The 13,528-nt window shown below is 42.5% G+C and overlaps 1 pseudogene; it reads left to right on the forward strand.

The window, feature by feature from the left end:
- Positions 1-794: 794 nt before the first annotated feature.
- Positions 795-913, forward strand: LOC134939028 (5S ribosomal RNA; annotated as a pseudogene).
- The last annotated feature ends 12,615 nt before the right edge of the window (positions 914-13,528 follow it).

Here is a 13,528-nt window from a genome sequence, read left to right on the forward strand (position 1 = left end):
ATTGACCTCCTCCATCACTATTCTGTGCTGTTAACAACATTTTGTGGTTTACTACATATTTAACTATTACAGTCATTTCAACTTTGTTTACATATTATTATTATTTATTATTTATTTATTAACAGTTTCTCATATAGCGCAGCAAATTCCGTTGCGCTTTACAATTTAAAATAACAATAACAATAACAAACTGGGTGATAACAGTCATAGAGGTAGGAAGGCCCTGCTCGCAAGCTTACAATCTATAGAAAGGCTGTGCTGCAAAAATATATACAGTATGCCATTATTAACATTGTAATGCTCTGATTAGCTACAGGATGAACCGGATCATTGGATAGCTTGCTCAACTGTAAATAGTATAGGCTTAGTGGGGTTGGACACTGCACTGGATTTCTGTTTGCGGAGGGTTTTGCATATGCCTTCGCAGAGACCAACAAACTATTGTCTGGAAAAAGGTGACAGTTTTACCACACATTTCTGGCAAAAAAGGTTATGATGTTTACAAACCACATGGTAGAAATATCTGTCATAGATTTCTATTAAAAATTTTCTCTCATCACCCCATCTCTCTCATCTAATGTCCTCTGTAACCGTATATGACATTGGATAGCAGAAGTAGGGGTGCACCCTCTCTATCCCTACTTATTTGAGAACTCTCTCAACCATTGCCAGACATCAAGTTTTCTGCAATGCACACTGTAACAGGGCCTTGGGGCAAACTAGCGGGACAGCAGAAGTTCTCACTTTTGGTATACATGCCAAAACCATACACTCTCTCATTTGTTGGGTCACAATACTACTGCCACACTTCACTGGCCACGCCCAAATCCATCTGATCTTGGAAGCAAAGCAGTGACAGGCCTGATTAGTACAAGGTTAGGTGACTACCTTGGAATATCAGGTGCAGTAGAACTATTTTCCAGCAAACAGCAGAAGTGGTGGTGGAAACATTGGCTTTACCTCTATATCTACATCCTCTTGTTAGGAATAGAAATCTAATGACACATATTCAAATACCAACAAATGTAACTTTGCTCAGCTGATTACCCACAGCACCAAGGGAGCAATTATCAAGGAGTTTACACGATATTCATTTAATTTTAAATAGTGATGTGCACTGGAAATTTTTCGGGTTTTGTGTCTTGGTTTTGGATTCGGTTCCGTGGCCGTGTTTTGGATTCGGACGCGTTTTGGCAAAACCGCCCAGAAATTTTTTTGTCGGATTCGGGTGTGTTTTGGATTCGGGTGTTTTTTTACAAAAAAACCCTCAAAAACAGCTTAAATCATAGAATTTGGGGGTAATTTTGATCCCATAGTATTACTAACCTCAATAACCATAATTTCCACTCATTTTCAGTCTATTCTGAACACCTCACACCTCACAATATTATTTTTAGTCCTAAAATTTGCAGGTCGCTGGATGACTAAGCGACCCAAGTGGCCGACACAAACACCTAGCCCATCTTGGAGTGGCATTGCAGTGTCAGACAGGATGGCACTTCAAAAAAATAGTCCCCTAACAGCACATGATGCAAAGAAAAAAAGAGGCGCAATGAGGTAGCTGTGTGACTAAGCTAAGTGACACAAGTGGCCGACACAAACACCTGGCCCGTTTAGGAGTGGCACTGCAGTGTCAGACAGGATGGCACTTCAAAAAAATAGTCCCCAAAACAGCACATGATGCAAAGAAAAAAAGAGGCGCAATGAGGTAGCTGTGTGACTAAGCTAAGCGACCCAAGTGGCCGACACAAACACCTGGCCCATCTAGGAGTGGCACTGCAGTGTCAGACAGGATGGCAGATTTAAAAAATAGTCCCCAAACAGCACATGATGCAAAGAAAAAAAGAGGTGCACCAAGGACGCTGGATGGCTAAGCTAAGCGACCCAAGTGGCCGACACAAACACCTGGCCCATCTAGGAGTGGCACTGCAGTGTCAGACAGGATGGCAGATTTAAAAAATAGTCCCCAAACAGCACATAATGCAAAGAAAAAAAGAGGTGCACCAAGGTCGCTGGATGGCTAAGCTAAGTGACCCAAGTGGCTGACACAAACACCTGGCCCATCTAGGAGTGTCACTGCAGTGTCAGACAGGATGGCAGATTTAAAAAATAGTCCCCAAACAGCACATGATGCAAAGAAAAAAAGAGGTGCACCAAGGTCGCTGGATGGCTAAACTAAGCAACTTAAGTGGCCGACACAAACACCTGGCCCATCTAGGAGTGGCACTGCAGTGTCAGACAGGATGGCAGATTAAAAAAATAGTCCTCAAACAGCACATGATGCAAAGAAAAAAAGAGGTGCAAGATGGAAGCTGTGTGACTAAGCTAAGCAACACAAGTGGCCGACACAAACACCTGGCTCATCGAGGAGTGGCACTGCAGTGTCAGACAGGATGGCACTTCAAAAAAATAGTCCCCAAACAGCACATGATGCAAAGAAAAAAAGAGGCGCAATGAGGTAGCTGTGTGACTAAGCTAAGCGACCCAAGTGGCCGACACAAACACCTGGCCCATCTTGGAGTGGCACTGCTGTGTCAGACAGGATGGCACTTAAAAAAAATAGTCCCCAAACAGCACATGATGCAAAGAAAAAAAGAGGCGCAATGAGGTAGGTGTGTGACTAAGCTAAGCAACACAAGTGGCCGACACAAACACCTGGCCCATCTAGGAGTTGCAATGCAGTGTCAGACAGGATGGCACTTCAAAAAAATAGTCCCCAAACAGCACATGATGCAAAGAAAAAAAGAGGCGCAATGAGGTAGCTGTGTGACTAAGCTAAGCAACCCAAGTGGCCGACACAAACACCTGGCCCATCTAGGAGTGGCACTGCAGTGTCAGACAGGATGGCACTTACAAAAATAGTCCCCAAACAGCACATGATGCAAAGAAAAATGAAAGAAAAAAGAGGTGCAGGCATCGCAACCGACACAATTGGACTCTATTTGGGGATTTGTGATTTAGAAGAACGCAGAGTTCTTTGCTGTGCTTTTGCCATCTTAACTCTTTTAAGTTTTCAAGCAGGAGGATGAGTGCTTCCATCCTCATGAGAAGCTGAACCACTAGCCATGAACATAGGCCAGGCCCTCAGCCGTTCCTTGCCACTCTGTGTCGTAAATGGCACATTGGCAAATTTACGCTTCTCCTCAGACGATTTTGATTTTGATTTTTGGGTAATTTTACTGAGCTTTATTTTTTTTTTTTTACATGCTCTCTACTTTGACATTGGGCATCGGCCTTGGCAGACGACGTTGATGGCATTTCATCATCTCGGCCATGACTAGTGGCAGCAGCTTCAGCACGAGGTGGAAGTGGATCTTGATCTTTCCCTATTTTACCCTCCACATTTTTGTTCTCCATTTTTTAATGTGTGGAATTATATGCCAGTAATATATCAATAGCAATGGCCTACTACTATATATACTGCGCACAACTGAAATGCACCACATGTATGGATGCATAGTATACTTGACGACACAGAGGTAGGTAGAGCAGTGGCCTACTGTACCGTACTGCTATATAGTATATACTGGTGGTCAGCAAACTGTGCAAAACTGAAATGCACCACAGGTATGGATGGATAGTATACTTGACGACACAGAGGTAGGTAGAGCAGTGGACTACTGAACCGTACTGCTATAGTATATACTGGTGGTCAGCAAACTGTGCAAAACTGAAATGCACCACAGGTATGGATGGATAGTATACTTGACGACACAGAGGTAGGTAGAGCAGTGGCCTACTGTACCGTACTGCTATATATCATATACTGGTGGTCAGCAAACTGTGCAAAACTGAATGCACCACAGGTATGGATGGATAGTATACTTGACGACACAGAGGTAGGTAGAGCAGTGGCCTACTGTACCGTACTGCTATATAGTATATACTGGTGGTCAGCAAACTGTGCAAAACTGAAATGCACCACAGGTATGGATGGATAGTATACTTGACGACACAGAGGTAGGTAGAGCAGTGGACTACTGAACCGTACTGCTATATAGTATATACTGGTGGTCTGCAAACTGTGCAAAACTGAAATGCACCACAGGTATGGATGGATAGTATACTTGACGACACAGAGGTAGATAGAGCAGTGGCCTACTGTACCGTACTGCTATATATCATATACTGGTGGTCAGCAAATTGTGCAAAACTGAATGCACCACAGGTATGGATGGATAGTATACTTGACGACACAGAGGTAGGTAGAGCAGTGGCCTACTGTACCGTACTGCTATATAGTATATACTGGTGGTCAGCAAACTGTGCAAAACTGAAATGCACCACAGGTATGGATGGATAGTATACTTGACGACACAGAGGTAGGTAGAGCAGTGGCCTTCCGTACCGTACTGCTATATAGTGTATACTGGTGGTCAGCAAACTGTGCAAAACTGAAATGCACCACAGGTATGGATGGATAGTATACTTGACGACACAGAGGTAGGTAGAACAGTGGCCTACTGTACCGTACTGCTATATATTATATACTGGTGGTCAGCAAACTGTGCAAAACTGAAATGCACCCCAGGTATGGATGGATAGTATACTTGACGACACAGAGGTAGGTAGAGCAGTGGCCTACTGTGCTGTACTGCTATATAGTATATACTGGTGGTCAGCAAACTGTGCAAAACTGAAATGCACCACAGGTATGGATGGATAGTATACTTGACGACACAGAGGTAGGTAGAGCAGTGGCCTTCCGTACCGTACTGCTATATAGTGTATACTGGTGGTCAGCAAACTGTGCAAAACTGAAATGCACCACAGGTATGGATGGATAGTATACTTGATGACACAGAGGTAGGTAGAGCAGTGGACTAATGTACCGTACTGCTATATATATATATAGTTATACTGGTGGTCAGCAAAATTCTGCACTGTCCTCCTACTATATACTACAATGCAGCACAGATATGGAGCGTTTTTCAGGCAGAGAACGTATAATACTGGTGGTCACTGGTCAGCAAAACTCTGCACTGTCCTCCTACTATATAATACTGCTGGTCCCCAGTCCCCACAATAAAGCAATTAGCACACTGAGCACAGATATTTGCAGCACACTGAGCACAGTCAGATATGGAGCGTTTTTCAGGCAGAGAACGTAGATATTTGCACTTGCAGCACACTGAGCACAGATATTTGCAGCACACTGAGCACAGATATTTGCAGCACAATTTGCAGCCCACTGAACATAGAAACTGAGAGGACGCCAGCCACGTCCTCTCACGATCATCTCCAATGCACGAGTGAAAAATGTCGGCGACGTGCGGCTCCTTATATAGAATACGAATCTCGCGAGAATCCGACAGCGGGATGATGATGTTCGGGCGCGCTCGGGTTAACCGAGCAAGGCGGGAGGATCCGAGTTTGCCTCGGACCCGTGTAAAATGGGTGAAGTTTGGGGGGGTTCGGATCCCGAGGATCCGAACCCGCTCATCACTAATTTTAAAACAGTAGTAAATGTACTCCTGATACACTTAGATATCATATATATCACTGTTTTAAAATATTTTTAACCTTAGGCGTAAATCTTAAATTGACACTGTCCACTATGGAATATGATTAGTAGGTTGATTAGGTTGAATATGATTAGGGTATTTTAACCCTAATATTTACATAATTTAAGTATCCAATAGGTGTTTGTTTTTATACTGAAGTCTATGTCGATCCTTTTTCTTATGATTAACTTTAATAAACGTTAAGTTTTAACATATTTTATATTTCCAAAGTGTGCCCCAACACAGAGTCGTTCTTTTTCCTTCCAGAACTATCAACTGGAAATAGGTCAAGTGATGTTGGTAAAATGTATGGAATTAGTTTGATTGGCTAAGTGCACACTCCTAGCACTAAGAACACTGATAGTAACAATAATTTAAATAAACCCTCTCAATTAATATGGAGTATAATTGAAGTTCTTAGCACACATTTGCGCAAATATGCGGGCCCATGTACCGCGAACAGGTGACTTCGTCACGTGGGTCCCTAACATTCCTAATACTATCACATAATATAAATGTATCCAGGACTTACCTCTAAATAGTGACCTTATCAATGTCTGATCTGAAATGCAGGAACCCAGCTAATTGAAACACCTGAGGGCCTTTCAGTGTACAATATATACACAAATATAGATGGGAACAAAAGGGAGGGGGGGACTGGACTGCACACCCTATTACTAAATAACTCACTTTGTCTTGAGGTCCATTGGTGTATTCCTTTCTAACTAATTTGGCCTTAACTGATTTAGTCATCTATGATATAAGAACATGTTTTTGCATTATATAATTAGATAAAATCTTGATTAGTTCTTAGGAATTATTTTGCTCCTGCCACATGCCATATGCCTTCATAATTTTCTCAGCTGTAGAAAACTTGGCTCTGTAAATGTTAAAACAAAATATACCCTGCTAATTATTTCTTGGAATATGATGCATTTTTGCTTAGATCTGTGTGAATGCCAGTTATGTTGAGATGGAGTTCTAAAATGATTAATTACTGTATATTTCAAACAACATTGGAGATGAGAAAAAAATAATTACTGCAGTATTACTATAACAATATGGATATGACAAATGTTAACCAAAACACCTTATCGAATATGATGGTATAGTTTGCATCATGCATAGATGTAAGATGAATTGCATTTGTTTCTATTATCTGAGATAATAGTGCTAACACTTCACTTGATGTTTAAAGTTATTTTCTAATGTTTTTACAAAAAGCAGTGAAAATAGTTAAACCCAAGGTTGCAACTTTCAGTTCTACAGCTACTGCACCTGTAAGAATGTTTTGTGCTTCAGAAAAATGATACAAATAGACTTGCATCTATAGTCCATACTGAATGCCAATTAACAACATAAGTTGAACTGTAATGCAAAAATATTTATTATTTTGGACTTCATCCAAAGATTAAAATAAGCATTGCAACATGAGTGATGTTATATTTACTTCTATAACATCACTACTTTAGTGTCTACTAAAATTGAGGAGTGTCGCAACCATTTCGGAGGCATGTTGGAGCCAGCAACTGTTTCTTTAGCCACAATTCCACTGGCCCTGGGGGCTTACTTGTGAGAGCATTCTGAGCAAACAAAGGGTTGCTTAGAGGTCTCATGGTGCTACCAATGTGCATTTGATGACGAGTCTTTGGACCTAATTCAGAGTTGATCGCAGCAGCAAATTTGTTAGCATTTTGGCAAAAGCATGGGGCTAATTCAGACCTGATTGCTGCTGTGCGTCTTCGCACAGCAGCAATCAGGTCTGAACTGCACATGTGCCGGCGCCGACGGCTGTCTTAGCCCTGCGATTGCCTCTACCTGATTGACAGGCAGAGGCGGTCGCTGGGTGCTGGCCCGCTGTGAGAAGCTTTTGTACTTGTGCGACGGGGCAGGGCCTGACATGCGGGACAAACTAGCCCTGTGCTAGGCGTCCCCCTGCATGTCAGGGACGCTGATCATAGATGTGCTAGATTTAGCACATCTATGATCAGGTCTGAATCACCCCCCATGTGCACTGCAGGGGGGGGCAGATATAACATGTGCAGAGGGAGTTAGATTTGGGTGGGGTGTGTTTAAACTGAAATCTAAATTGCAGTGTAAAAATAAAGCAGCCAGTATTTACCCTGCACAGAATCAAAATAACCCACCCAAATCTAACTCTCTCCGCACATGTTATATCTGCCCCATCTGCATGCAGGTGGATTTTTGCACTGCTGCGACCAGGTAATCACCACCTGCAGGGGAAGGGGTAAACGCTGTGCAGGGAAGCGATCGCTTGTGCAGAGAGCTGCATAAACAAAAGTTTGTGCAGTCTCTGCACAGCTCAGGACTTACTCAGGCACTGCGATGATCCTTGCTGGAGCTGACTTTAGGATTCCTCCCTGGAAACAGCCGGGCACGCCTGCGTTCGGCCGGACACTCCCAGGAAACGGTGAGTTGACACCCCAGCTGGCCTCTTCCTGTCAATCCTTTCTTTGTCATTTTAATCACTGCCAGTGACGTGCCTGCGCATTGACGCCCACACGCATGCGCTGTTGAGACCCGATCGCGTGGCTGCAAAAAACTGCAGCATGCGATCGGGTCATAATAACCCCCGCAGTTTTGCCCAACTGCTAACAAATGTGCTGCTGCGATCAACTCTGAATTACCCTCTTTGTTGGGTGTCATTTTTATTTCCACAGACCTTTATCACATTTACATTAGTTTATATTCACGACTAACTGCGGAATCTCTTTTTTTCTGGATATTGAAGATAAGGTACTTATTGCACGGTTCCTCAACTATCTGGACTCCTAAAACACCTGAGGGCCTTCCAGTGTACAATATATACACAAACACTGGTAAGTTCTTCATCACTGGCAATGGAGGCTATTCAGAGTTGGTCGCAGATTTTGCTCTTGCAGAAAATCTGCGAACATATACTCACATGCTGGGGTCTGGCAAGCAGAGGGCATGGCTGTCCAGCATGTGTGAGGATGCCCCGCAATGCAATCGTAAATCAATTGCGATCACATCAAATAGAGGTTGACCCCTGCCTGGCCGTGTAGGCAGGGGTCCCGCCACCATTTTCCTATTGCAGGAAACACAGGTGGTGACATCGACCAGCCATGAAAATGGCCATGATATGCCTCTCTCCTCACCCCAATGCCGGTTTGAGGCCCCAGGATGCCTATTGCCTGTCAATCACCATGCGATCGTATCCTTTGGGATGCGATCATATAGTGAAGGGTTGTGCACACGCACTATGGCCGGTTCGTTTGCGCGGACCCTATGGAAGCATCCACTGTATGTGAATGCAACGGATGTGTCCATTTCTGAATAAGGCCTAATGTACAGTATTATACTTTTCTATATGTGTATAAGCACATTTTTTTTTTTAGTATTTGAGACGGAGTTGTTTCTGCTGTACTAGACAGATTTTAGCAGTTTCAGTTTCAGTGATGCCAATATGAAATACATTAGTTGAAAATAAAATATATGTTTAAACATAGACAAAAGTGGTATGTAAGTGTATGTTTAAACTAGTGTTGCCAAATGGCCCACATCTTCTAGTTTCCGATTAAATTATTTATTTTGATTGTCTTTTCATAGAAGCATTATTAATTATGAAGTATAATGTAAAATGCCAAAACTAATATTTGTTTAATTGTAAGAAATCTCTAGCAATGGGGCTTCTTCTACCTATAATCAAATGTTTGTCAAATATTATTTCAGGTGAATCATTTTGGGATGATAAATGGGAGTGTGTAAGGTCAGAATCAAGGCATTTGGATCCCAGCAGAATACTGATGCCGGAATGCCCACACTACTGGGATCCTGACATGGATCACAATGCCAGTGCTGGGATCCCGAACGTAAGTATGCTAGGAATACTGATAGGTAGGCCACGGGAAAGGAGGGGGTGTTTTAGTCTGCAAGGGAAAGGTCAGGGTTAGGCACCGCTGGAGAGGGTTAGTGTTAGGGTAAGCTGCAATGGAGGTTTGGGGGGATTCTCAAAATCGGGATGCTGGCATCCCCACCATCTGCATTTTGAAGCCAAACCCAGTAACATTGTCTGAGGAAGAAAGTGTTTTTTTGAAAATGCATAAAATGTTTGCCCTAATAATGGGGAACAACATAGTGTTTCATGATGGACTGCAGTTATGATCAGTAAGTGTGATTCATTTGTTTTACCATAACTAAAATCATGCTTCAGCTGTTCACTTTCACTAGCACTGGTCATTGCAAAACATGTGAATTCCTACTCTGCTTCATGGCCAGCCTTATGACCAGTTAATCACAAGTGGCCAGGATGCTTTTGATTGGCTACCACCAAAAAGTGGTTCCACATACAACTAGAGATGAGCGGGTTCGGTTCCTCTGAATCCGAACCCGCCCGAACTTCAGGTTTTTTACACGGGTCCGAGCAGGCTCGGATCTTCCCGCCTTGCTCGGCTAACCCGAGCGCGCCCGAACGTCATCATCACGCTGTCGGATTCTCGCGAGGCTCGGATTCTATCGCGAGACTCGGATTCTATATAAGGAGCCGCGCGTCGCCGCCATTTTCACACGTGCATTGAGAGTCATAGGGAGAGGATGTGGCTGGCGTCCTCTCCGTTTAGAGAAGAGAGAGACACAGTATTTTCGGGGAGCATTATTAGGAGGAGTACTACTGTATACTACTATACTACTTGCTGAAGTGATATTTATAGATTAGATAGTGTGACTGTAAGTGTATTATCTGACTTGTGGGGGAGACACTGACAGTGGGGAGCAGTTAGAGTCTGAGAGCAGGACTCAGGAGTACATATAACGTACAGTGCACACTTTTGCTGCCAGAGTCAGTGCCACACTGCCATTGTTGTGACCACACTGACCACCAGTATAATAATATATTTTGTGATTGTCTGCTTAGGCCTCGGAGTACTAGTTGCAAGTTGCAACGTGACCTGTCCTGAAGTGACCACCAGTTTAATAATCAATCACCACCAGTTTAATATATATATATATATATATATAATTGTATATAATATATATATATATATAATATTGTATACCACCTACCCGTGGTTTTTTTTTTTTCATTCTTCTTTATACATACTACTATAGTAGCTTACTGTAGCAGTCTGCGGTGCTGTGCTGACCTGACAGTGTCCAGCAGGTCCGTCATCAGTCATTACATAATAAATATATATAGTACCTGTCCGGCTGCAGTACTAGTGATATTATATTGATTTCATCTCATTATCAATAATTTATCATCCAGTCTAGACTCTATATTAGCAGCAGACACAGTACGTTAGTCCACGGCTGTAGCTACCTCTGTGTCGGCACTCGGCAGTCCATCCATAATTGTATACCACCTACCCGTGGTTTTTTTTTTTTCTTTCTTCTTTGTACATACTACTATAGAGTATAGTAGCTTACTGTAGCAGTCTGCGGTGCTGCTGAGCTGACAGTGTCCAGCAGGTCCGTCATCAGTCATCATTACCTAATAAATATATTATCTACCTGTCCGGCTGCAGTACTAGTGATATTATATATACATACATATATATATTGATTTCATCTCATTATCAATCATCCAGTCTATATAAGCAGCAGACACAGTACGTTAGTCCATGGCTGTAGCTACCTCTGTGTCGGCACTCAGCAGTCCATCCATAATTGTATACCACCTACCCGTGGTTTTTTTTTTCTTTCTTCTTTGTACATACTACTATAGTATAGTAGCTTACTGTAGCAGTCTGCGGTGCTGCTGAGCTGACAGTGTCCAGCAGGTCCGTCATCAGTCATCATTACCTAATAAATATATTATCTACCTGTCCGGCTGCAGTACTAGTGATAGTATATATACATACATATATATATTGATTTCATCTCATTATCAATCATCCAGTCTATATTAGCAGCAGACACAGTACGTTAGTCCACGGCTGTAGCTACCTCTGTGTCGGCACTCAGCAGTCCATCCATAATTGTATACCACCTACCCGTGGTTTTTTTTTTTTTTTTTTCTTTGTACATACTACTATAGTATAGTAGCTTACTGTAGCAGTCTGCGGTGCTGCTGAGCTGACAGTGTCCAGCAGGTCCGTCATCAGTCATCATTACCTAATAAATATATTATCTACCTGTCCGGCTGCAGTACTAGTGATATTATATATACATACATATATATATATTGATTTCATCTAATTATCAATCATCCAGTCTATATTAGCAGCAGACACAATACGTTAGTCCACGGCTGTAGCTACCTCTGTGTCGGCACTCGGCAGTCCATCCATAATTGTATACCACCTACCCGTGTTTTTTTTTTTCTTTCTTCTTTGTACATACTACTATAGTATAGTAGCTTACTGTAGCAGTCTGCGGTGCTGCTGAGCTGACAGTGTCCAGCAGGTCCGTCATCAGTCATCATTACCTAATAAATATATTATCTACCTGTCCGGTTGCAGTACTAGTGATATTATATATACATACATATATATATTGATTTCATCTCATTATCAATCATCCAGTCTATATTAGCAGCAGACACAGTACGTTAGTCCACGGCTGTAGCTACCTCTGTGTCGGCACTCGGCAGTCCATCCATAATTGTATACCACCTACCCGTGGTTTTTTTTTTCTTTCTTCTTTGTACATACTACTATAGTATAGTAGCAGTCTGCGGTGCTGCTGAGCTGACAGTGTCCAGCAGGTCCGTCATCAGTCATCATTACCTAATAAATATATTATCTACCTGTCCGGCTGCAGTACTAGTGATATTATATATACATACATATATATATTGATTTCATCTCATTATCAATCATCCAGTCTATATTAGCAGCAGACACAGTACGTTAGTCCACGGCTGTAGCTACCTCTGTGTCGGCACTCGGCAGTCCATCCATAATTGTATACCACCTACCCGTGGTTTTTTTTTTCTTTCTTCTTTGTACATACTACTATAGTATAGTCGCTTACTGTAGCAGTCTGCGGTGCTGCTGAGCTGACAGTGTCCAGCAGGTCCGTCATCAGTCATCATTACCTAATAAATATATTATCTACCTGTCCGGCTGCAGTACTAGTGATATTATATATACATACATATATATATTGATTTCATCTCATTATCAATCATCCAGTCTATATTAGCAGCAGACACAGTACGTTAGTCCACGGCTGTAGCTACCTCTGTGTCGGCACTCGGCAGTCCATCCATAATTGTATACCACCTACCCGTGTTTTTTTTTTTTTCTTTCTTCTTTGTACATACTACTATAGTATAGTAGCTTACTGTAGCAGTCTGCGGTGCTGCTGAGCTGACAGTGTCCAGCAGGTCCGTCATCAGTCATCATTACCTAATAAATATATTATCTACCTGTCCGGCTGCAGTACTAGTGATATTATATATACATACATATATATATATTGATTTCATCTCATTATCATCCAGTCTATATTAGCAGCAGACACAGTACGGTAGTCCACGGCTGTAGCTACCTCTGTGTCGGCACTCGGCAGTCCATCCATAAGTATACTAGTATCATTCCATCTCCATTGTTTACCTGAGGTGCCTTTTAGTTGTGCCTATTAAAATATGGAGAACAAAAATGTTGAGGTTCCAAAATTAGGGAAAGATCAAGATCCACTTCCACCTCGTGCTGAAGCTGCTGCCACTAGTCATGGCCGAGACGATGAAATGCCAGCAACGTCGTCTGCCAAGGCCGATGCCCAATGTCATAGTACAGAGCATGTCAAATCCAAAACACCAAATATCAGTAAAAAAAGGACTTCAAAACCTAAAATAAAATTGTCGGAGGAGAAGCGTAAACTTGCCAATATGCCATTTACCACACGGAGTGGCAAGGAACGGCTGAGGCCCTGGCCTATGTTCATGGCTAGTGGTTCAGCTTCACATGAGGATGGAAGCACTCAGCCTCTCGCTAGAAAACTGAAAAGACTCAAGCTGGCAAAAGCACAGCAAAGAACTGTGCGTTCTTCGAAATCACAAATCCACAAGGAGAGTCCAATTGTGTCGGTTGCGATGCCTG

The sequence above is a fragment of the Pseudophryne corroboree genome, chromosome 6, assembly GCF_028390025.1.
Source record: "Pseudophryne corroboree isolate aPseCor3 chromosome 6, aPseCor3.hap2, whole genome shotgun sequence".
In the NCBI taxonomy this organism is placed as follows: Eukaryota; Metazoa; Chordata; class Amphibia; order Anura; family Myobatrachidae; genus Pseudophryne; species Pseudophryne corroboree.